This window comes from Sarcophilus harrisii, chromosome 1 (genome assembly GCF_902635505.1).
Source record: "Sarcophilus harrisii chromosome 1, mSarHar1.11, whole genome shotgun sequence".
Taxonomy (NCBI): Eukaryota; Metazoa; Chordata; class Mammalia; order Dasyuromorphia; family Dasyuridae; genus Sarcophilus; species Sarcophilus harrisii.
Genome location: NC_045426.1, coordinates 464873719 through 464898306, shown reverse-complemented (window position 1 = coordinate 464898306; position 24588 = coordinate 464873719). Strand labels below are relative to the sequence as shown.

At 35.6% G+C, this 24588-nt stretch overlaps 1 protein-coding gene across 1 annotated transcript in view; it reads left to right on the top strand.

Annotated features, from left to right (window-relative positions):
• The window catches only part of LOC100926624, a 199215-nt gene extending 182466 nt beyond the window's left edge, over positions 1-16749 (top strand). Inside the window, exons 9-11 of the transcript XR_004230940.1 lie at positions 3706-3915; positions 4527-4618; positions 16165-16749. The gene's annotated coding sequence lies outside the window, so the exon portion shown is untranslated. The remainder of the gene's footprint in view (positions 1-3705; positions 3916-4526; positions 4619-16164) is intronic.
• Positions 16750-24588: the final 7839 nt, after the last annotated feature.

Below are 24588 nucleotides of genomic sequence, written 5' to 3'. Positions count from 1 at the left end.
CTTTATGACCTGCAATGACTTTGCTATGCTCAGCCCCATCTGAGCAGTCTCCCCAATTAATCATGGTAGAGGGGACAGGATTTGAATTTAGCTTTGAAACTAGGCCATAAGTAAACTGACTTTCATAGCTAACTAAGGCAGGTTCTATTAGCCTAAGAACCTGCTCAATGGTATTCATTTATTTTTTTATTTTTAAAGCTTTTTATTTTCAAAACATATGCACAGATAATTGTTCAACATTGACCCTTACATAGCCTTGTGGTTCAGATTTCCCCTTCTTTCCCCTCCTGCCTCCCCTAGATGGAAAGCAATCCAATATATGTCATACATGTTAAAATATATGCTAAATCCAATATATGTAAACATATTTATACAATTATCTTGCTGAATAAGAAAAAGCAGATCAAAAAGGAAAGAAAATAGAGTGAGAATGTTATGTTGTGATCCACATTCAGTTCCCACAGTGTTATGGGCCAGAACTCTGAAACAAGGATTCTTACAAGGTGTTAAGTCAGTGGAATTGATAAAGACAATGGTTATCTAGTTTAGCATGGTGCTTAATAATTCAGTATGATTGATTTAATCTTAACAACAAATAATGGTTTCTTAGTGATATAATGATTGGTTTATACTCAGTGTAAAGCATATAAGCTGAGACAAACTCAGCCAGACAGATTCATCCCATCTCACACCACCTTGGTGGCAGGCTCTCCTCCTTCCCTTCTCCACTGAAACCAAGACTCCAGAAGGAAGGCCTCTAAGAAAGCTAACTTGGGCCCCAGGCAAGGAAACTAGATTGTGAAGGAGATAATAAAGGATTTGGACTTCAATTCTTGTAGTGATTACTTTGCTGAAATAAAAGCTGGTCCAGAGACCTCCAGAAAACCAAAGGCAATACTACACCACAGTCCTCTCTCTGGGTAGAGGTGGCTCTCTTCGTCACAAGATCATTGGAACTGGCATCAATCATCTCATTGTTGCCACATCTATCATAATTGATCATCATAAGTCTTGTTGTTGCCGTGTATAATGATCTCCTGGTTCTGTTTATTTCACTCAGCGCAAATTCCATTCCATTCCATTGTGCACTACAGGTCCTAGCACCCTTCTCCCCACCAAACTCTCCAGCTCCTTTTCAGGTAAGATTTTTTCCCATTGAATTGAAGCTCCTTGAAGGCAAACATCATATTTCTTTTTATTTTTATTTGCATTTGAAAATAGTAATTGTTTCTGTTTTGGCCAAAAACACCAAAGGTCTTCCCCTTCCCAGACTGATATACATTTTTCTCTTTTCTTTTTCTTTTCTTTTTTTTCTTTTTGACTAGGTGAAAGAAACCATTCTCTGACTCATTTCTTACCTAACCCTAATCATTGATCAGATATTGCTTCAGTCAAACTGAGACCTATTGTTGAAGACATTAGCTTCAAAAGGCCTCGAGGTCTCCCACTGCATCCAGAGCCATCTCCAGTCATTCTGATTTATATCTTGCCACTGAACCCAGATGGCTCTGGAGGGGAAAGTGAAGGAAATGACCTTGCCCAATCCTCCCTCTCTTTAGTTCAATTCACTTGAATGTCATAGCATCACTTTCCCAATATCATGATCCTCTGAGAACAAAAGGCAGACTACAGCAACAACATGTATATACCAAGTCCTCAGCACCATGCCTGGCTATGCTTGGGAAGTGTTTCATTATGGTACAGTAAAATAGAGAGGAGGGCAAAGAGTAAATATTGATTTCTAATGTGACCTCAGGTGATTTTTAGCTTAGGACTTGGCAAAGTCACTTTTGTCTGTTTTAATTTCCTCATCTATAAAATGAAGTTAATAAAAGCATGTACCTCTTAAGGTTGTTTTGAGAATCAAATGAGAAAATATTTTTGGTTCCCTTTTGTAAAACTTAAAGATTATTTACACACACACACACACACACACCCCTACCTCTTTTTATATATCTTTTGTATCCCATGTGCCTGGTACTTAATTTTTTTTGATTGATTCTCATTCTATGCCATAATTGATGATGATGATAAAAAAAAATTCATGACTTCAAGGAGATCTGAGGTAGGTTTTGTTGGTGTTGATCCTTCCCTAGACAGAAACACAATCTTTATAGCTTGGTATAAATCTTCAAGCATTGTTGTGACTGAAATTAATCTACCTCACTAGAAGTACCTTAGTGATGATCCTGCTCCTTATGAGTTAAGCTGTTTCTCAGATACCCATGAGACATCCTGACTTAGGGTCATGTAACAAGTAAAATTGTAAGGTTTTGTTTCCACAGTTGAAAAGTTTCAAAATCTCATAGCCTCTGTCTGTGTTGCCAAGGAACAAAAGAATATGATATAAATTTTAGGGTCAGTACATTCTGGCTGAAGAGAATTAAAGAATGTCTTAAGTCAACAGAAGTAACTGTAGGCACTGGTTAAGTGCAAATGGGATGAATTTATGCCCCAGGCAAGCTAAATTTTTAATTAATCATGCTTGATAAGCCTCATGTATATTAATTTCTCCTCTCTTAAGGAGGGGACATTCACAATTTTTTAATTTCTCCTCTCTTAAGGAGGGGACATTCACAATTTTTGAACATATATAATGATAAAATAAAATGAACATAATGACGTGACAAGGGAGGAAACATGGAAACATATCTAGAAGTACATGTAGTGGGAGTGTCACAAAATATTAGATTTTGGAAGAATCTTTTTTCAGTGGAAAATCTGAAGAGGAGTTGAGAAGGCAGAGTAAGATTATGAAATGTAACTATTGGTTTTGGCTTCTGTAAACTGTGTTTGTGCCCTCTCAAAGGGATATGGCAACCATTTTTTGCGAGAAACACATAAAGCCTTCTTCCATTCACTCCAAGAATTTAGATATGAAGTTTTCATTTCTAACAACCATATTTAAGCTATTCTTGGTTAGTAGAGCCTGCCAGAGAGGGTACTCAGCTGCTATTGTTTTTGAAAATCTAGAATCTTATCTATACTGTGATGAAGTACCAGAATAAGCTTTAATAAGTACTCATTTAAATGCACAAACTTTGCATTTCTAATACACATTATTTCATTTTATCTTCATAACAAACACCCCTATGAGATCAGTAGGGCAAATACTGGTACTATCATTTTTCAAGTACAGAAATAGAGCCTTAGTGGTGAAAGTAACTGGATACATTTATATGGCTGATGCCAATCCTGGAACTTAAACTCAGGTTTTCATTCTCTTGCAGAATTTTTTTCCAGAAATAGAAAGAGAACAGATATTGTCTAAGAAAAGGACCCCATTGCGTCCTACAGCACTCCCAAACAGCAGAAACAGATTAAAATGTAATTAGGAGATATTTAACAAAATAAAAATAAATTAGAAAATAGATAATGGTAAAATGTGGTTTTCTAAATCAATATTAAACCTACAAGGATCCTTACAGTAGCTTTTATTTCTCTTTTGACCACTGATCTAGAATACATTATTAGAGAGATATGAGAGGGAAAGCAGCAAGAATCTCTTATTGCTGTGTAAAGAGGTGTGTATATACATATATATATATATATTTATTTATTTTGTGACATCGAATCTCACACAAGTACAAGGGAAAATCACTAGTGGCCCATAGCATCCTGGGGTCTCCAAAATGTGCAAAATGTGCTGATGATAATCAAATGCCTTATCCTGACTCTGGGTTTCTTGCTTCTTTGTTTTTTTAGAAGGTAAATCTAGCTGCTCTTGAATCACTGCTCACCATCCTGGTATTAAAAAAATGTGCGGCAAGCAGAGTCTGAGCTCAGAATCTAGTTACTGCCACTTGCTAACTGGATGACTTTAAGAAGGTCACTCTCCTCTGTGGGCCTCAATTCTACACCTGTAAAAACAGCATTGTTTAGCCTCTCCAAGGCCCCATCAATCTCTAAGACCATGTATGTCTCTTCTTTTAAAAAATTTTTAATTAAAAATTTTAAAATAATATAAAAATGTTAAAATTTAAAGTAGTGTAATAATATTAATTATTTATATTCATATTAATCTACTAATATTATTTATGTTAATGTAATAATGATATGGAATCAAAAAGCATTTCCATAATATGACTTTTTAAAAAAAAGATGATTGTACATAAAACTGTAAATCTACTGTACGCAACTTTCTGTGCCTTTCAAACATAGAAAATTATCACATACTTTTTTTTTTAAATATCTTCATTTTTTCTCTCTCCTCTTTTCTACTTCCATTGTCCTTACTCTCCCTTTTGTCTGCCTCTTCTTTCTTGTGCGGAATACAAGTTATATTCTTCTATTAACAGATAGGAGGCACAGTGAGGTTATGAAAACCTGAGCCTTCAGACACTGACTAGGTTATAGTATGACTCAGGTCAAGTCACTTAACCATCTGTACAGCCCAGAGGTGTTGTGAGAATCAAGCGAGATAAGAATTGCAAAATGATTAGCATAGTGCCTGCTACAGAGTAAGCAGTATAAATAAAAGTTATTATCATTATCATTAATTACTGTTATTCTGCTTTAAACTATAGGTAGTGTTGAACCAAGATCTAGATTCAGAAATTCCACTTGAGGTCTGTGTGATCCCAGTGATGTCACTCACTTATCTCACAATCTCAAACAGGTAATACTAAATTACACAACAGTAATGGTACTAATCTGTTTTGGTGGAAATAGTTTTCTCAGTTGGAGTTCCCAGCATTTATAATGAACCCACAGGTCTGGGCCATGAACAAATCATCATTAAAGAGTCAAGAACAATATTTAGGAAAAACCTTAGAGTTGGTTTTTCCACTTTGAATAAACTTCATTTTAAGAGAAAAATCCTGAAAAAGTCCCCTTCTGTCCTGCTGTTAAGTTTCAACTTGGAAAAATGCTGAGAAAGGTGGCTTTCCCACCAGTTACATAAATTGTTTAAGAGGCCATTAAGATAGAGGACTCATTAAACTCTGCCAAGGAGAGTTATGGATTTATCTTCTCTCAAAGTTGTCCTTTTTGTGTCAATGAAATATGGCATGGGAAATGATATAGGTTCGAAGCACAGAGAACCTTTAAATGGATTGTTAATATTTGGGTTATCAGGAAATGTAAGCAATTCCCATATGCTAGCTATTAACTGGGTCCGTTGGTAAGCTAAATAAAGTATCTGGGGATTTGCCAATTAAAAGACAGCTCTGCTGGATTTTATTGATCTTTTCATCCTGTAACAGCTACAGCTCCTGTGTGTGTGTTTGTGTGTGTGTGTGTATGTGTGTGTGTGTGTGTATACCTCTTAGGACTGAGGCTTATGAACACACTGCCTGTTTACATTTTGAACTAATAGGCTGGCTGGAAACCCAGAGGACAGGAGGCAAATCATCTTCAATGTCAAAATTCACTTCCCTAGATCTCTTTAGAGAAGTATGACACCAGAGAAAGCAAAAACAAACAGATCCTTCACAGGGCTATTTCACATAAAGCTATGATGGATTATAAGGGGAAAATGGTGTGAGCATCTGAGACAGTAGAATCACTGTGCTGTTGCAAAACAAGCCAATGTAGCCTTTTAGATTGTGTAGTTAGTATGAGTGTAGGTGAGCAAATAAAAGCTATTTTTGGAATGTTTCAGGATCAGATAGCTCCATTTGGAGAGACTTAGAGCAAGCTTTCTTAAGCTGGAGATGGTGTTCTTGTTTCTAGTTTCATAAATGGATGGGTGGATAGATAAATACAGATATCTAGACAGAAAGATGGATTGATAGAGTAAAAGAAAAATAAATAGATAGATGGATGGATAGACAGAAAGACAGATGGATAGACAGACAGATAGATAGTAGATGGACTAAGATAGACAGACAAATGGATAGACAGATAGATGGATAGATAAATAGAAAAGGAGATAGATAAATAGATGGATAGATAGACAAATAGGTAGGTGGATAGACAAAGAAACAAATAGGATAGATGGATAGAAGTAGGAATGTACGTAGGTAGGTAGATAGACAGACTTAGAGGAAGATAAATAGAATGATAGACACATAGACAGATGGATGGACAGAAAGACAGATGGACAGATAAATAGATAGACAAAGAGAAAAGTAAATAGACACATAGACAGATGGTTGGACAGACAGAAAGACAGATGGACAGATAGATAAATAGGAATAGATAGATAGACAGACAGACAGATAAATAGATAATAGATAGACTGAGATAGACATAGGTGAATAGATAGATAGACAAACAAAGAGATAGATAAATAGGATAGCTAGACAAATGAGTAGGTAGATAGACAAAGAAACAAACAAATAGAGATGGATGGATAGATAGATAGATAGATGGATTGTTGCCTTTTGTCCTCAAAGAGAATGAAAGAGACCATTGGATAGTTTCTTTTCACATGCATAAATTGGATTGAAGGGAGGAAGAGTTGCATGAAGTCACTGACTTCACACTCTCTTTCAAAGTCATCAAAGTCCAGAGGCAAGGAAAAAATCAAGGAAACTGGTGATGATTCAGGATACAAGTAATGATCTTGGCATTTTGGATGTCTGGCCAAGCTCTAAGCACTCCATAGCACCTACTTCAACTACCTTCATAGCCATGGAACAAATTATTCTCATCTGCTCCATTATACCATGGGAATTCTTGGGATAGACACCTCACTATTTTATCAATGGATCTGAGACCACTTGGTTCCCCTCAATCTGGTTTAGCCCTCCTGCTGAAACTATTTATTGGGATGTGGCTGCTAAACTCTTGGAGCCACAGATGAAAGTTGAATGGCAGCTATTAAAAGGATTCAGCAGCCTCACACAGAGGTATCAGTTTTCCCTGAATGCCCTACAACCCACAGATAGATGAGACATTAATATCCTCAAGTATATTGTTAGCTTACAATAAATATTATTAATAGCTAGCATAATGGGAATTGTTTATTTTCTAATACACAAATATTATTTCACATAGATTTATGTCTATAAATCATTTTATTTCAATAAAATTGATTTCTTTTATAATGACATATTGATTCTGTGCATTAAAAACATTATTCCTGATCAGTGGAATAGGTTATATTCAAAGGACAAAAAAGTCAGTAACTTTAATAATCTAGTGTTTGACAAACCCAAAGACCCCAGACTTTGGGATAAGAACTCACTGCTTGACAAAAATTGCTGGCAAAATTGGAAATTAGTATGGCAGAAACTAGGCATTGACCCACACTTAATACCGTACACCAAGATAAGGTCAAAATGGGTTCATGACCTAGGCATAAATGAGACTATAAATAAATTAGAAGAATATGGGATAGTTTACCTCTCAGACCTGTGGAAGAGGAAGGAATTTATGACCAAAGAAGAACTAGAGATCATTATTGATCACAATATATAAAATTTTGATTATATCAAATTGAAAAGTTTTTGTGCAAACAAAACTAATGCAGACAGAATTAGAAAAGAAGCAATAAACATTTTTACAGTCAAAGGTTCTGATAAAGGCCTCCTTTCCAAAATATATAGAAAATTGACTCTAATTTATAAGAAATCAAGTAATTCTCCAATTGATAAATGGTCAAAGGATATGAACAGGCAATTCTCAGATGAAGAAATTGAAACTACTTCTAGCCATATGAAAAGATGCTCCAAGTCATTATTAATCAGAGAAATGCAAATTAAGGAAACTCTGAGATACCACTACACACCTGTCAGACTGGCTAGAATGACAGGGAAAGATAATGTGGAATGTTGGAGGGGATGTGGGAAAACTGGGTTTCCCACATTGTTGGTAGAAATGTAAATACATTCAACCATTCTGGAGAGTAATTTGGAACTATGCTCAAAAAGTTATCAAACTATGTCATACCCTTTGATCCAGCAGTGCTACTACTGGGCTTATTTTAAAGAAGGGAAAGGGACCTGTATGTGCAAGAATGTTTGTGGCAACCCTGTTTGTAGTGGCCAGAAACTAGAAACTGAGTGGATGCCCATCAATTGGAGAATGGCTGAATAAACTGTGGTATATGAATGTTATGGAACTTTATTATTCTGTAAGAAATGACCAGCAGGATGATTTCAGAAAGCCTTGGAGAGACTTACATGAATTGATGCTGAGTGAAATGTGCTGGACCAGGAGATCATTATATACTTCAACAACAATAATATATGATGATCAATTCTGATGGACATGGCCCTCTTCAACAATGAGATGAACCAAATCAGTTCCAATGGAGCAGTAATGAACTGAACCAGTTACACCCAGTGAAAGAACTCTGAGAGATGACTATGAACCACTACATAGAATTCCCAATCCCTCTATTTTTGTCCACCTGCATTTTTTATTTCCTTCACAGGCTAATAGTACACTATTTCAAAGTCCGATTCTTTTTGTACAGCAAAATAACTGTATGGACATATATACATATATTGTATTTGACTTATACTTCAACATATTTAACATGTATTGGTCAACTGCCATCTGGGGGAAGAATGGGAAAAGGTGGAATAAAATGTTTTGCAATTGTCAATGCTGAAAAAATACCCATTTATATATTTTATAAATAAAAAGCTATAATATAATAAAAAACATTATTCCAAGGAGTTCATGTGTTTCACCATCACACACACACACACACACACACACACACACACACACACACAATGAGAACTGGAATTTAAAGGAAAGGCTACACTATTCTGTAGTCATGAACTGGCAATGTATCATAATGGATAAAGAGCTGATTCTGTAGCCAGAAAGAAGAGAATTCATATACTGTCTTTGACAAAGAGAATTGTGTGACCCTAGAAAAATCCTTTACCCTCTTAGTGTTTCAAATGACCCTTTAAGATTATAAATTATAGAGCAGATACTTATTCAAAGGACTTTTTCTCACTAGGAATTCCTGATATTGATAAATCATAGGTCTGATAAAAAATAAATGAAACTCTTCCTCTGAATCTCCACTCTGATAACTTTTCATGGCATAAGGATTATCCTAGCTTTTTGAAGGTCATATCTGCAGAGTATAAAGCTGTATTACTTTACAAAATGAAGACTTTCTGCACTGGCCCTGTAAAAGACTATATCTATAGTTGAGGACCAGCTGGGGTAAATTTAAAGAGACTATCACTCGATTGATCAAAATGTGATGAATTTTTATCATGGAAAAGCATAAAGATCATAGAGAAGATCTCTGGTCTTCATCAGTGGAGGAAGTACCACAACAACAAAATCATGGAGCCTTGAAGTATTTAATACAAACCCTGTATCAGAGGTGATACATGATCTGGGAACATTATGTGGAATCTCCTTACCCACTGCCCTCTAGGACACCATGATTAATTTCCACTTGGAAGCACACATTTTACAATATTAGTTAAGGAAGTTTTCCTTAAAAATAGAAAACAGGATCAATGAAACAAAAAAATTAAAAGAAACAATATGGAAATGATGGTTTGAAAAATCCTCAGTCCCAAAAGTATGTCAGAATCACTCATTGCCTGCAAAGTGAGGACTCCTCTGGTGAAGAGCATTCCCCTGTTAGAATTTAAATTCGTTGAAAACAGTGTGCCTCTGGACAAGTTATTTACCTCAATTATAGCCTCTACTTCCCAGGGTCATTGTGAGGCTCAAAAGAAAAAAAAAAATTGCAAAGAGCTTTGGTACATATCAGGAACTTAATAGATTTTATTTCCTTTTTTTCTTTTCTTCCTTTCCTTTCCTTTTCATCCTTCCCTCCTACTTTTATTCCTTCCTTCTTCCCTTCCTTCCCTGTTTTCCTCTTTTCTTTCTTCCCCCTATCTCTTTCTTTCCTTTCTTTATAAGTTCCTTCCCCTTTTCTTCATTCCTTCTATAGTACCTTTCTTCCTACTTCTTTCTCTTCCTCTCTCTTTTCCAGTCTTCTTTCCCTTTATCCTTCCCTTCCTTCCTTCTTTTCACTTTGTTTATACTTTGAGGTTCTCTGAAAACAAGTACCATGTTCTCACCTTTCTTTGTATCCTCAGTGTTCAGCACAAAATCAAGCTTATATTGTGTACTTAAAAGCTTATTTGTGGTGTTCTCTTCTTTTTTATAATATAAATGTTGATTCTCTGGGAGCAGGTTTCTTGGGAGGTTTTCTGGAGGCAGCCTTAGTTTCCGTTCAGAGTAATAATCACCTCAAATACAGTCAGCTAATAAAATCCAAACATTTATATCTTATCTCTTTCCTTGGGCCCGGGTAGCTTTCTTAGAGGCATCAGCTTTCCTTGGTTCTGAGAGCTCTTGTTGCTAGGCTTTTGCCTCTAGCTCAATTCTGAATGTCTCCAGCCAGCACCAAGGTTAAAGTTGGAATGAATCTGACTTTGCCTCCGAGAGTGGGCTTGTGGGCTTCCTCCCAGAGCGCTCTGTGTCTGTCCCACAGTGCTCCTCTCTGACTCCTGGCAATGTTCCGAACAGACTCTGACTGAGCCTCTGTCAGCTTCTTATATGATCTTAAAGGCTGACTCCTCCTCTGAGGGAGGGATTAAGAAAGATGTAAATTCATAAAGTTACAAAGTTAACTTTGTGAATCTCCCATACTTGTGATGAGCTCTCTAAAGGTGTGAACACAAGCATTGTTTCTATCAGTTCTACTTAGTACCTTGTTTCAAGTTCTGGCCCATAACATCTCCTTGTAGGATCAGATCAATCATACTGAACCATGCTAAATTAGATAGTTATTGTCTCTATCAACTCTAATGAGTTAGCACTTTGTAAGGATTCCAACACTTATTGACTGACTAACTTCGGGAGAGGGAATGTTTCTTTTCTTTTTTTTTTTTTTTTTTTTAACCTTTTATCCCCATTGTTTACCATGGTGCTTGCTATATAGAAGAACAATCCATGTGCAAATAAGTGTGTGGGGGGTGTGGGGGGAGGTGTGGGGTGTGTGTGGGGGGGTGTGTGTGAGACAGAGAGACAGAGAGATAGAAAGACAGAGACAGACAGAAAGATAAAAGACAGAGACAGAGACACAGAGAGAAAGACAGACAGAGAGACAAAGAGAAAGAGAGAGAGAGAATGTGGTCCGGGGAGTTCTAATCAATTCAATGAGCTTGCCTAGAGGTAAGCCTCCAGAACCTTTGATTTTCCCATAAAAGATGAGTCCATGTCCAATGGTAGCTTATTAAAAGGATAAATGACAATTCTTAATTAAACTTCCATGATTAGGGCTGGCCAAAGAGGAATTGGCTGGCTTGTAGCCATTCCTTGGCACTTCTTTGGGCATGAGTTTCAGTGATTGGGCCTGACTCCAAGAAAGATATTTTTGTTTAGATTCATAAGATGATGGGCTCCTCTGGGAAGAAGCATCCTTTGTTCTAACCTATGAAAGGGAGTTAGCCAAATGTTTTGATTTCTTGTTAGCTTTTTCTTCCTGCTTTTCTTCTGGAGAAGAAGATGGAAGGAGAAACTTTGCTCAATCCTAGATCCAACAATGAGATAAAAACAAATAAGCACTTTTCACTCATCCACATGATGCAAAAAGAGTCATTGACTAACTTTCTGTTCTTTTTACCAACTCATAAGCACAGCACAGAGACCAAAGTTTAAGGGATAGCAGCAATTAGGCCAGTGATAGATCATTGTCTAGAAGAAAATTAGAGTTACAGGTGTTCATCAGCTTGACTCCCGAGACAACTTCATGGTTTTTCTGAAACCACATCTAGTTAGAATGAGTAGAAAATCTCGTGGGAACAATTCCATAATCCAGCCTTATAATCAACGAAGGTCTTGAGTTTTGCTAGCTTTGATAGTTGTCCCATGAGGACTCCAAAGTTTGAAAGCTAAGAGACCCAATTAATAAGAAGACTGGAAAAGATTGTGTAGGAAGAACATCTGTGGGAGAAAGATCATTAGGTATCAGTGTATTGACTCAGTGGCAACACTAATTTCAGTTCCCTTCCAAGGGGAGTCCAAAACACTGAGGGACATTGACTTGGATGAACTTTATGACCTTCAAAGAAAATATAGCATTTAATGGACCAGGGACTGGACCTCTCCTAGAATTAGTAGAAGGAGCTCCCAATCAAGGAAACTCACTATACTAATGCAAGTCTGTACCTACTCTGCAGCTTAGTCTTAAATATCCAGAGAGGTCAAGTAACTTGCCCAGGAATATATGGTTAGTATATGTCAGAGGCAGGACTTTAACCCAGGTCTTCTTTGCTCTAAAGTCACATCTGTCTCCACTATGCTATGGTTCCTATCAGGACTCACTAAATAAAGAAGAAAATTGTATCAGTTTCCAATAAGTTTATTTATGTGTTGATATACCATAACTTGTTCAGCCATTCTCCAGCTGATGGTCATCCATTCAGTTTCTAGTTTCTGGCCACTACAAAGAGCTACAAACAATTTTGCACATACAGATCCTTTTCCCTCCTTTAAGATCTCTTTAGGATATAAGCCCAGTAGAAACACTGTTGGATCAAAGGGAAGGGACAGTTTGATAACTTTTTGAGCATAGTTCCAGATTGCTCTGCAGAATGGTTGGATCCATTCACAACTCCACCAACAATGTATCAATGTCTCAGTTTTCCCACATCCCCTCCAACATTCATTATCTTTTCCTGTCATCTTAGCCAATCTGACAGGTATGTGGTGGTATCTCAGAGATGACCTAATTTGTATTTCTCCAATCAATAGTGATTTAGAGTATCTTTTCATATGTCTAGAAATGGTTTTAATTCATTCAACTGAAAATTGTCTGTTTATATCCTTTGACCATTTGTCCATTGAAGAATGGCTTGAGTTCTTATACATTTGAGTCAATTTCCTATAATTTTAGAAATGAAACCTTAATTAGAATCTTTGAATGTAAAAATGTTTTCCCAATTTATTGCTTCCCCTCTAATCTTGTTTGTATTACTTTTGTTGGTACAAAACCTCTTTTAACTTAAAATAATAAAAATTATCTATGTGGTGTTCAATAATGAGTTCCAATTCTTCTTTGGTCACAAATTGCTTCCTTCTCCACAGATCTAAGAGATAAACTATCCTATGTTTTTCTAATTTGCTTATAATATCACTTTTTTATTTATTATAATAACTTTTTATTGACAGAACCCATGCCAGGGTAATTTTTTTTACGGACAGAAGCAGCTACACCTAAAGAAAAAACACTGGGAAATGAATGTAAACTGTTTGCATTTTTGTTTCTGATTTTTCCCCTCTCTCCCTCCACCCCTCCCCTAGATGACAAACAGTCCTATATATATGTTGAATATGTTGTAGTATATCCTAGATACAATGTATGTGTGCAGATCCAAACAGTTTTCTTGTTGCACAGGGAGAATTGGATTCAGAAGGTAAAAATAACCTGGGAAGAAAAACAAAAATGCAAACAGTTTACATTCATTTCCCAGTGTTTTTTCTTTAGGTGTAGCTGCTTCTGTCCATCATTGATCAATTGAAACTGAGTTAGATTTTCTCTTTGTCAAAGAAATCCACTTCCATCAGAATACATCCTCATACAGTATTGTTGTTGACGTATATAATGATCTCTTGGTTCTGCTCATTTCACTTAGCATCAGTTCATGTAAGTCTCTCCAAGCCTCTCTGTATTTATCCTGCTGGTCATTTCTTACAGAACAATAATATTCTATAACATTCATATACCACAATTTACCCAACCATTCTCCAGTTGAAGGGCATCCATTTATTTTCCAGTTTCTAGCCACTACAAACAGGGCTGCCACAAACATTTTGGCACATACAGGTCCCTTTCCCTTCTTTAGTATCTCCTTTGGGTATAAGTCCAGTAGTAGCACTGCTGGGTCAGAGGGTATGCACAGTTTGATAACTTTTTGGGCATAATTCCAGATTGCTCTCCAGAATGGTTGGATTCGTTCACAGCTCCACCAACAATGTATCAGTGTCCCAGTTTTCCCACATCCCCTCCAACAATCATCATTATTTTTTCCTGTCATCTTAGCCAATCTGACAGGTGTGTAGTGTTATCTCAGAGTTGTCTTAATTTGCATTTCTCTGATTAATAATGATTTGGAACACTCTTTCATATGAGTGGTAATAGTTTCAATTTCATGGTCTGAAAATTGTCTGTTCATATCCTTTGACCATTTGTCAATTGGAGAATGGCTTGGTTTCTTATAGAGTCAGTTCTCTATATATTTTGGAAATGAGGCCTTTATCAGAACCTTTAACTGTGAAGATGTTTTCCCAGTTTGTTGCTTCCCTTCTAATCTTTTTTGCATTAGTTTTGTTTGTACAGAAGTTTTTTAATTTGATGTAATCAAAATTTTCTATTTTGTGATCAATAATGGTCTCTAGTTCTTCTTTAGTCACAAATTTCTTCCTCCACAAGTCTGAGAGATAAACTATCCTATGTTCCTCCAATTTATTTATAATCTCGTTCTTTATGTCTAAATCATGGACCCATTTTGATCTTATCAGTATACACTGTTAAGTGTGGGTCCATGCCTAATTTCTGCCATACTAATTTCCAGTTATCCCAGCAGTTTTTGTCAAGCAATGAATTCTTATCCCAAAAGTTAGGATCTTTGGGTTTGTCAAACACTAAATTGCTATAGTTGACTATTCTGTCTTGTGAACCTAACCTGTTCCACTGATCAACTAATCTATTTCGTAGCCAATACCAAATGGTTTTGGTGACTGCAGTTTTATAATATAGTTTTAGATCAGGTACAGCTAGGCCACCTTCATTTGATTTTTTTTTTCATTAATTCTTTTGAGATTCTTGACCTTTTATTATTCCATATGAATTTTGTTATTATTTTTTCTAGATCATTAAAATATTTTCTTGGAAGTCTGATTGGTATAGCACTAAATAAATAGATTAGTTTAGGGAGTATTGTCATCATTATTATATTCTCTCGGCCTATCCAAGAGCACTTAATATTTTTCCAATTATTTAAGTCTGACTTTATTTGTGTGGAAAGTTTTTTGTAATTTTGTTCATATAATTCCTGCCTTTCCTTTGGTAGATAGATTCCCAAATATTTTATGCTGTCGACAGTTATTTTGAATGGAATTTCTCTTTGTATCTCTTGCTGTTGGATTTTGTTGGTGATGTATAAAAATGCTGAGGATTTATGGGGATTTATTTTATAACCTGCAACTTTGCTAAAGTTATGAATTATTTCTAATAGCTTTTTAGTAGAATCTCTGGGGTTCTCTAAGTATACCATCATATCATCTGCAAAGAGTATAATATCACTCTTTATGTCTAAATCATGAACCCATTTTGATCTTGTCTTGGTATATGGTGTTAGGTATGAGTCAATGCCTAGTTTTTGTATATTAGTTTCTAATTTTCCCAGCAGTTTTTGTCATAATGAGTTCTTATCCCCAAAGTCAGGGTCTTTGGGTTTGTCAAACTTCTTATAAGTTCTTATAAATCCATATGCATTTTGTATACTATTTATGTGATGAAAGACTGTCCTATGCCTGACATCACTTTTACCATACATACTTTTTTATAAGATCAGTTACCTACTTTTATGAAAAGATAGACATAAGCTATAAAAAAGTTTTAATTTTAAGATTTCCTAGAGTAAATTGTAACTGGTAACATATTGAGACAAATAAAAACTTACTTTTTAAGATTGTCTCCCAAGTTATGACCTCTGCAAGCTCGGAATTGTACGGGTATTGGGTCTTAGATTATATATGCTTTAGTCTTATTTTGACTCACTGTTTCCTGCGTTTCATTAGGGAGATGAATATGTTTGTTGTAAATGAATAATTTTGCAGAGATAAACTAATACTGTAGTGTGAATAGAACGCTGGATCTAGAGTAAAGAAAACCTGAGTTCAAATTTGATTTAAATCCCTTTAGCAAAATGAGGGTTAAAAAAAAAAAGCCTGGTTCTTTCCCCCCTTTCCTAGTTAATTTCTCCCTCCTAGGCTTCTTTAGTTTCTTCCAGGTATTAGCACCACACAAGATAGTATAAGACTGTACTTCTTGAATTTTAGATGTAGCCAAAAACTACTCCTCCCCAGTAATCCTGACAAATTGGGACAAGAACCTGGTTTTTAAAGGCTATGTGTGCTTAGTATGCTTCTTAGCCAATTATTCATTTTATTAAAATTGGAATTTATAAAGGCTATTATATATTTAAAGATTTTTTTTTGTTCAAGTCCAGGTTCAATTCTGACTTATTTATAACTTTTCCTTTTATCATTTTCTGAAAGATAAACAGATGTCACACTGCCATTTTCTCTACCTATGGACTTTTGAAAGATGACTCCTTCTTTGCCCTGGATCCAAACATCCCAGCTGTACCCTGACAGAGGTGATTCTATCCAGAAGACAGTCTGCATTCCACAACTGGAATAGGACTTTGGGACTCCATCCGCCAGCTGCTATGGGATGAGAATTCTGATTGGGGTTGACAGATAGCCACTACTAGCTGCTGATTCATGGACTGTGCTGTATTAAAATAGCCAGTTCTGTCTTACTACTTCTACTGAACATCTTATATGCATCTGCCAAGACCATTTTCTTAATGAAAAAAATATGCGTGCTTTTCTGAACTCAGCTCATCTCAGAATTTTGAGAAAGGGCCACCCTAAATATTTATCCTTCTCCAAATTAATTCTCATCCAGGATCAGTGGTAGTTCACATTAGATAAGTTAGGAGAGGAGATGTTAATGTGACATGGCGGTTAGCTGCTTTTAAAAAATTCAGGGTAAAAGTTGCCATCATCTTGTGATTTAAAATATCCACTGGTTTGGGAACAGAAATCCCAGCCTTGAGAGCTCAATAACGACCGCAAGGTTTGGGTTTCTCTAGTATGTATAGAAATGATCTAAGACAAAAAAAAGCTGGGAAGTGTCATGGACTTTCAGCCAAGCCACAGAACAAGCCCAAAGGCATTGGAACTGGATTTGTTTTCATGGAAACTCTTCAGGATTTACAAACAAACTCAAAGGGAACAAAGGGTACAAATAAAGTATTGATGTTTCAGCTACTCATCCTCACTGTTAGCACTACTTCTACAGAAGTGTGTGTGTGTGTGTGTGTGTGTGTGTGTGTATGTGTGTGTGTGTGTTTTAAATTTTTAAAATATATTGACTCTTCTTTTTCGCACTGCCTTATGTAGCCAGGAACCAAACATCAGGAAAGTACATTAGCTTAAATGGGCAGAAGGTTCAGAGAGAATGTAAACTTACCTTGGAAAGCAGCAATTCAGGCTGGTCCAGAAAGGGCATATCATCAGTTGATGAGTGAAGGGCAAGAAAAGTCAGAGAGTTTGGCTTTTTGGTTTAAGGAAATGGCCTTTCCCATGTTGAAAAGTGTGAAACTTCTGATGGTTAATGAGCAAGTCAAGCCCATGCTGAGAGGTCTATGAGAACATGATTGGATTTCACTTTTCCTGCTTCCCTTCTCTGACAGTGCAGCAGCTTGGGAGCTGGATAATAAATCACAATTCTCATTACTATTCTCTTAGAATGGCCATGCTCTTATCTCTCTACCTCCATTCAGAAAATTCAGCCTTTTAAAAACTAAAATCCCTCTTTATAAAACAAGTGGTTTTTTATATTATTTAATTTGTTTGGGGTCTCATTCAGTGTTTTCTGTCTTTTACCAGCTGACGTGAAAAGATCTTCAACATAGATGTAGTACAGTCTACAAAGCATCATAATTAACACAAAGTTGTTTTTCAGTGATCAATACAACTGGTAATTCTTTACCATATCTCTTCAACCCACAAACCTGCACCATCCCACCAAAACCAAAGGCAGCCATGATTATATCTGTGGGAGGACCCCTTTTATTAGTAAGTAACCATTTTGGTTGTGAGTTCAACTTAAAGTGAAGACTAGTTTCAGTTTGTACCTCTTTATGAATATGCATTCAAGGTAATCATTCAATTTGTGGGGAACAGTTAACATTTTACAAACCTCATCAATTTGTCAGAGCTTATTTACTGAGGAAGATTAAAATGAAATCCATCTTCTCATAAGCAAAGGCTAAAGCATCCAGTAATACTCCTTCAAATGACGGAGATTTCTAATGTAACATTTCCTCAACAAGCAAATGAACTGCTTTTTTTTTCTTTTTGTTGCTCTGCAGAAGAAAATAAATAAAATTCTGATGGAAACTAATACAAAAACCTACTTGTGATGTACCATTAAACTTTAGATTTTAAATGAGTATAACCCATACAGAGGCTTGATTTAGTAGCTGTAGAAGGCCATTAGCTTTGTGTAGAGAATACAGAATGCAGTGTAATTCTATTTTTGGCTCCTCATGTTTAGTTTTGTTTCTTTTTCCTAAAAATAGCCCTTGGTTCCCATGATTCCATAAAGGAAGATTTTTAGGAGAGAGAAAAGAACAATGGCAATTGATTTTTTAAAAATCTGATTATAATCATAGAAAAAATGAGAGTGAATGAAGAAAGAATCCTGAGGAGGACTTAAGGTGACAGAAAGAAAAAGTATGATGAATCAAATAGAATTAATTTGCATATAATTAATTTTAAGAAATATTGATTGTTCCTATTCATATTTAATGTTAAATTTCTATTTTTTAACTTGACCTGTGATTTCATTGATCTAGGGAATTTCCAGAGAAAAAATTCCCTCCATCACTACACATCAATGTTATGAACTTTCTGTTCTCAGAAGGTTGCTTGAATTGAGAGCACAAGATACACGCAACATGACATAGACAATATGTGTCCAAGATGGAACCTGAACACAGTTCATCCCAGCTACAAGACTTCTTTTCTGTTCATTATTTCATGCTGTCACTATTACTAAAATGTCTAATTAAAAATACTGGAACAGATAAGGTCAAAATCGACATATGATTTAGACATAAGGGGTGATACCACAACTGCATTAGAAAAACAAGGAATAGTTTGCTTGTCATATCTATGGAGAAGGGAAGAACTTATGGCCAAACAAGAGACAGAGATCATTATGAAGTACAAAATGGATAATGTTACTTATTTTAAATTAAAAAGGTTTTGCACAGACAAAATCAATGCAGCCAAGATTAGAAGGAAAACAGAAAGTTGGAAAATAATTTTGACAACAAGCATTTTTGATAAAGAATTCATTTCTCAAATATATAGACTGAGTCAAATTTACAAGAATACAGTTATTCCACAATTGATAAATGGTCAAACGATATGAACAAGCAGTTTTCAAATGAAGAAATTAAAAGTATATAGTCATATGAAAAAATGCTCTAAATCACTATTGATTAGAGAATACAAATTAAAATAACTCTGAGGTATCATATCTACCAGAAAATATGACATAAAATTTCAGAATGCTGAAAAACAAGGCTGGAATTGAGACCTCCAAAAAGCTAACCAGAACATTACAATGGTAAAAGAAAGCTGGAATATCACTGTGTTGTAAGAAATGAGGAGCAGAATGATTTCAGGAAAACCTTGAAAAAAGTACATGAGCCGATGCTAAGATGAATAAAATGCACAGAACCAGTACTGTGTATGCAGTAACAATAAAATTATGTGATGATCATCTATGACAGACTTAGCTTTTCTCAGCAATACAATGATCCAAAACAATTGCAAAAGATGTAAGTCTTTTGGAAAAAATGGAAAATGCTATCCACATCCAGAGAAAAAACTGAGTCTGAATGCAGATTGAAACACTATTCTCACTCGTTTTTTTTCCCCATGATTTGTTTTCCTTTTGTTCTGTTTCTTCTTTCACAACATGGTTAACATGGAAATATGTATAACATGATTACTCATATATAATCTATATCAGATTGCTTGCTGAGTTGGGGAGAAGGGAGGGAGGAAGAAAAATTTGGAACTCAAAATCTTTTTAAAATGCATGTTGAAGACTCTTTAAATGTACTTTTAAAAATAAAATATTATTTACATTAAAATTGATAAAAATAATTGTTGAGTAATATAAAGTAAAATAAAATGTGCAAGTGTTAATCATGGATCCAAGATTCTCTAAATTTCCTATGTATTTTTGAAATCCATTTTATCACTTGTGCTTAGGTCACCAAACTAGTATTTCCATTAAGATTATATTATACAATGAATGTTATGGAATATTATTTTTCTGTAAGAAATGACCAGCAGGATGAATACAGAGAGGCTTAGAGAGACTTACATGAACTGATGCTGAGTGAAATGAGCAGAACCAGAAGATCATTATATACTTCAACAACGATACTATAGGAGGATGTATTCTGATGGAAGTGGATATCTTCAACAAAGAGAAGATCTAACTCAGTTCCAATTGATCAAGATTGGACAGAAGCAGCTACACCCAGAGAAAGAACACTGGGAAAGGAGTGTAAACTGTTTGCATTTTTGTTTTTCCCAGGTTATTTTTACCTTCTGAATCCATTTCTCCCAGTGCAACAAGAGAATTGTTAGGTTCTGCACACATATATTGTATCTAGGATATACTATAACATATTTAACATGTATAAGACTGCTTGCCATCTAGGGGAGGGGATGGAGGGAGGGAAGGAAAAAGTTGGAACAATAGTGAGTGCAAGGGATAATGTTGCAAAAAATTACCCAGGCATATGTTCTGTCAATAAAAAGTTATAATAAAAAAGAGAAATGGGTTACAAAAAAGATTATATTATACAAAATATGGCAGTTTACTTTATTCTAGAAGCTTAGCAACAATCCCAGTTCCTTCCATTTAAACTCCATTTTATCCTACATCCTCCTAAAGGATGTAGGCACATCATAATGGAAGATAGGTTATAGGTTAAATCCCTATAAGTGGCCATTTGCAGGCACCATTATTTCCCATTTAGCAAAGCAAAGAAACTACTTTTTCCTAGAGAGAACTAATTCAACTGTTTTACTTTTTAAGTCAGCTAATCAATTTCTTAATCAAACAGGCACAACTTAATCTGGTACATATGAGTGTGACAAAGGAGTCAGGCTCTTAAGAGCCCAGAATTGAGTTTGTTTATTTATTTATTTATTTATTTGCCTTTTTAATCTCAATACATCATAGTTTTGTACACATATACATATACACATACGTAATAACAGTTTATCAAATTGAACAATCTACACAAGTGGCATTAAATCTTTATATTTCAGTAACTTCCCTAGAAATTTGATTGTAAGCAGGATTATATGATGATCAATTCTGATGGACATGGCTGTCGTCAACAATGAGATGATTCAGGCCAATTCTAATAGCCTTGTGCTGAAAAAAGTCATCTGCACCTATAGAGAGAGGACAGTGGAAACTGAATTTGGATCACGACATAGTATTTTCATTCTTTTTATTGTTCTTTGCTTGCATTTTGTTTTCTTTCTCATTTTTTTCCTTTTTGATCTGATTTTTCTTGTGCAGCATGATATTTGTGGAAATATGTATAGAAGAATTGTACATATCTAACATATTAGATTACTTGCCATTTAGGGGAAGGGGTGGAGAGAAGGGAGGGAGGCAGTAGAATACAAGGTTTTGTAAGGGTAAATGTTGAAAATTATCCATGTATCTATATTTTTTAAAATAAAAAGTGTTAATTAAAAAAAAAGAAAGAAGATGAAAAAACAAAATATAGACCAAGGGCTTTGGTCAGAAAACAATGTCTTCTACAAATTCATTAAAATTAATCAAGCTACTAAGAAAAAAAAAGTCGGTTGCATTGTCTTAAAGTTATGACTAATAAATGAAATAATGTATTTGAATTAGTTTATAAATAATAATGTTCTTGTTCACCACTTCAGTCCTATTCACCTCTTCATGACTCCATTTGGGGTTTTCTTGACAAAGATACTAGAGTGGTTTCCATTTCCTGCTCCAGTTCATTTTACAAATGAGGAAACTGAGGCAAGCAGGGTTAAGTGATTTGCTCAGAGTCACACAGGAAATGTATTCAAGGCTGGATTTGAACACAGGAAGATGAATCTTCCTGATTTCAGATCTGGCCCTCTCTCCACTGCATTATCTAACTGACCCCTTAGAAATACTATAAAGCATTATAAAAGTTCTGCATATTACTACTGATATTAAGATGCCATGGATTTTTTTGTTTTTTTGCTGAGGCAATTGGGGTTAAATGACTTGCCCAGTGTCACACAGTTGGGAAATGTTACGTATCTGAGACCAGATTTGAACTCAGACCCTCCTGACTTTAGGGTTGGTGCTTTATCCACTGCGCCACCTAGCTGCCACACCAAAGATCTTTGTAATAGAAATAGATATTAGTGTGTGATCCTTTGATGTTCTTAAGCTCCAGTTTTTATCCTGGACCCATTTTAGAACTCTGGTTTGTGGAAACCTGTTAGCTGAATTTGTTGTTCCCTATCCCAAACTCTGCACTTTGGTTTTTCCTGTCTGTGTAACCAACAAGAGGTCAACGCCTCCCAAGTTTCTTAGCATGCAGCCAAAAATACCTAAAGTGCCCAAGATTAGAACCCAACACTAGGAGACATACTACTACCAACATGCAGATGCATGGGGAAACCCCTCTGAAGAGCCCTCCAAAAACTCCACTAAAATCCTCCTCAGAAAAATAATCATTGCTAGGACCTTTATTGGATGATTGTCTCCCACCCTCATCTGATACTCAGGGATCAGCTCTTCCATCCTGCTAGTATTGCCAAATTCCTTGAATAGAAATCCTTCACCCACAAGCCTTTCCCCAGCATTATTCCTCTTCTCTCATTTTCAACATTTCTTCTTGTAAATTTTGCAAGTTTGGGATACTTAACTTTATAGTATGGAAGATCATTCCCTTAAAGTCTATAAGTTACTGGGACCAGGATCTTTGGCAACTATTTCTTTTTGAGCACAACTTTATGCTTTCCCTGAAGAACCAGAACTGAAAGTTTGAAATCCATGGACCAGAAATAGAGAATGTCTCTGTTCCACCCCATCCTCACTCTATCTATAAATCACTGATCAGACTTCTGGCTTTATTTTGCTAAGTGGAATAGAACCAAGAGAGCACTATACACAGCAACAAGATTATATGATGATCAACTCTTTATTGTTTTCTTTTTTTTTTTTAATAGCCTTTTATTTAGGGATATATACATGGGTAACTTTACAGCATTAACAATTGACAAACCTCTTGTTCCAATTTTTCACCTCTTACCCCCCACACACACCCCCTCCCCTAAATGGCAGGATGACCAGTAGATGTTAAATATATTAAAATATAAATTAGATACACAATAAGTATACCTGACCAAAACGTTATTTTGCTGTAGAAAAAGAATCAGACTCTGAAATATTGTACAATTAGCTTGTGAAGGAAATCAAAAATGCAGGTGTGCATAAATATAGGGATTGGGAATTCAATGTAATTGTTTTTAGTCATCTCCCAGAGTTCTTTTTCTGGGCATAGCTAGTTCAGCTCATTACTGCTCCATTAGAAATGATTTGGTTGATCTCGTTGCTGAGGATGGCCTGATCCATCAGAACTGGTCATCATCTAGTATTGTTGTTGAAGTATATAATGATCTCCTGGTCCTGCTCATTTCACTCAGCATCAGTTCGTGTAAGTCTCTCCAGGCCTTTCTGAAATCATCCTGTTGGTCATTTCTTACAGAACAGTAATATTCCATAATTTTCATATACCACAATTTATTCAGCCATTCTCCAACTGATGGACATCCATTCAGTTTCCAGTTTCTAGCCACTACAAAAAGGGCTGCCACAAACATTCGTGCACATACAGGTCCCTTTCCCTTCTTTATAATCTCTTTGGGATATAATCCCAGTAGTAACACTGCTGGATCAAAGGGTATGCACAGTTTGATAACTTTTTGAGCATAGTTCCAAACTACTCTCCAAAATGGTTGGATTCGTTCACAACTCCACCAACAATGCATCAATGTCCCAGTTTTCCCGCATCCCCTCCAACAATCATCATTATTTTTTCCTGTCATCTTAGCCAATCTGACAGGTGTGTAGTGGTATCTTAGAGTTGTCTTAATTTGCATTTCTCTGATTAATAATGACTTGGAGCATCTTTTCATATGACTAGAAATAGTTTCAATTTCTTCATCTGAGAATTGTCTGTTCATATCCTTTGACCATTTTTCAATTGGAGAATGGCTTGATTTTTTATAAATTAGAGTTAATTCTCTATATATTTTGGAAATGAGGCCTTTATCAGAACCTTTGACTGTAAAAATATTTTCCCAGTTTATTGCTTCCCTTCTAATCTTGTCTGCATTAGTTTTGTTTGTACAAAAACTTTTCAGTTTGGTATAATCGAAATTTTCTATTTTGTGATCAGTAATGATCTCTAGTTCTGCTTTGGTCATAAAGACCTTCCCCTTCCACAGGTCTGAGAGGTAAACTATCCTATGTTCCTCTAATTTATTAATAATTTCATTCTTTATGCCTAGGTCATGAACCCATTTTGACCTTATCTTGGTGTACGGCGTTAAGTATGGATCAATGCCTAGTTTCTGCCATATTAGTTTCCAATTTTCCCAGCAATTTTTATCAAACAGTAAGTTCTTATCCCAAAAGCTGGGATCTTTGGGTTTGTCAAAGACTAGGTTGCTATATTTGTTGACTGTTTTATCCCTTGAACCTAATCTATTCCACTGATCAACTAATCTATTCCTTAGCCAATACCAAATAGTTTTGGTAACTGCTGCTCTATAATATAATTT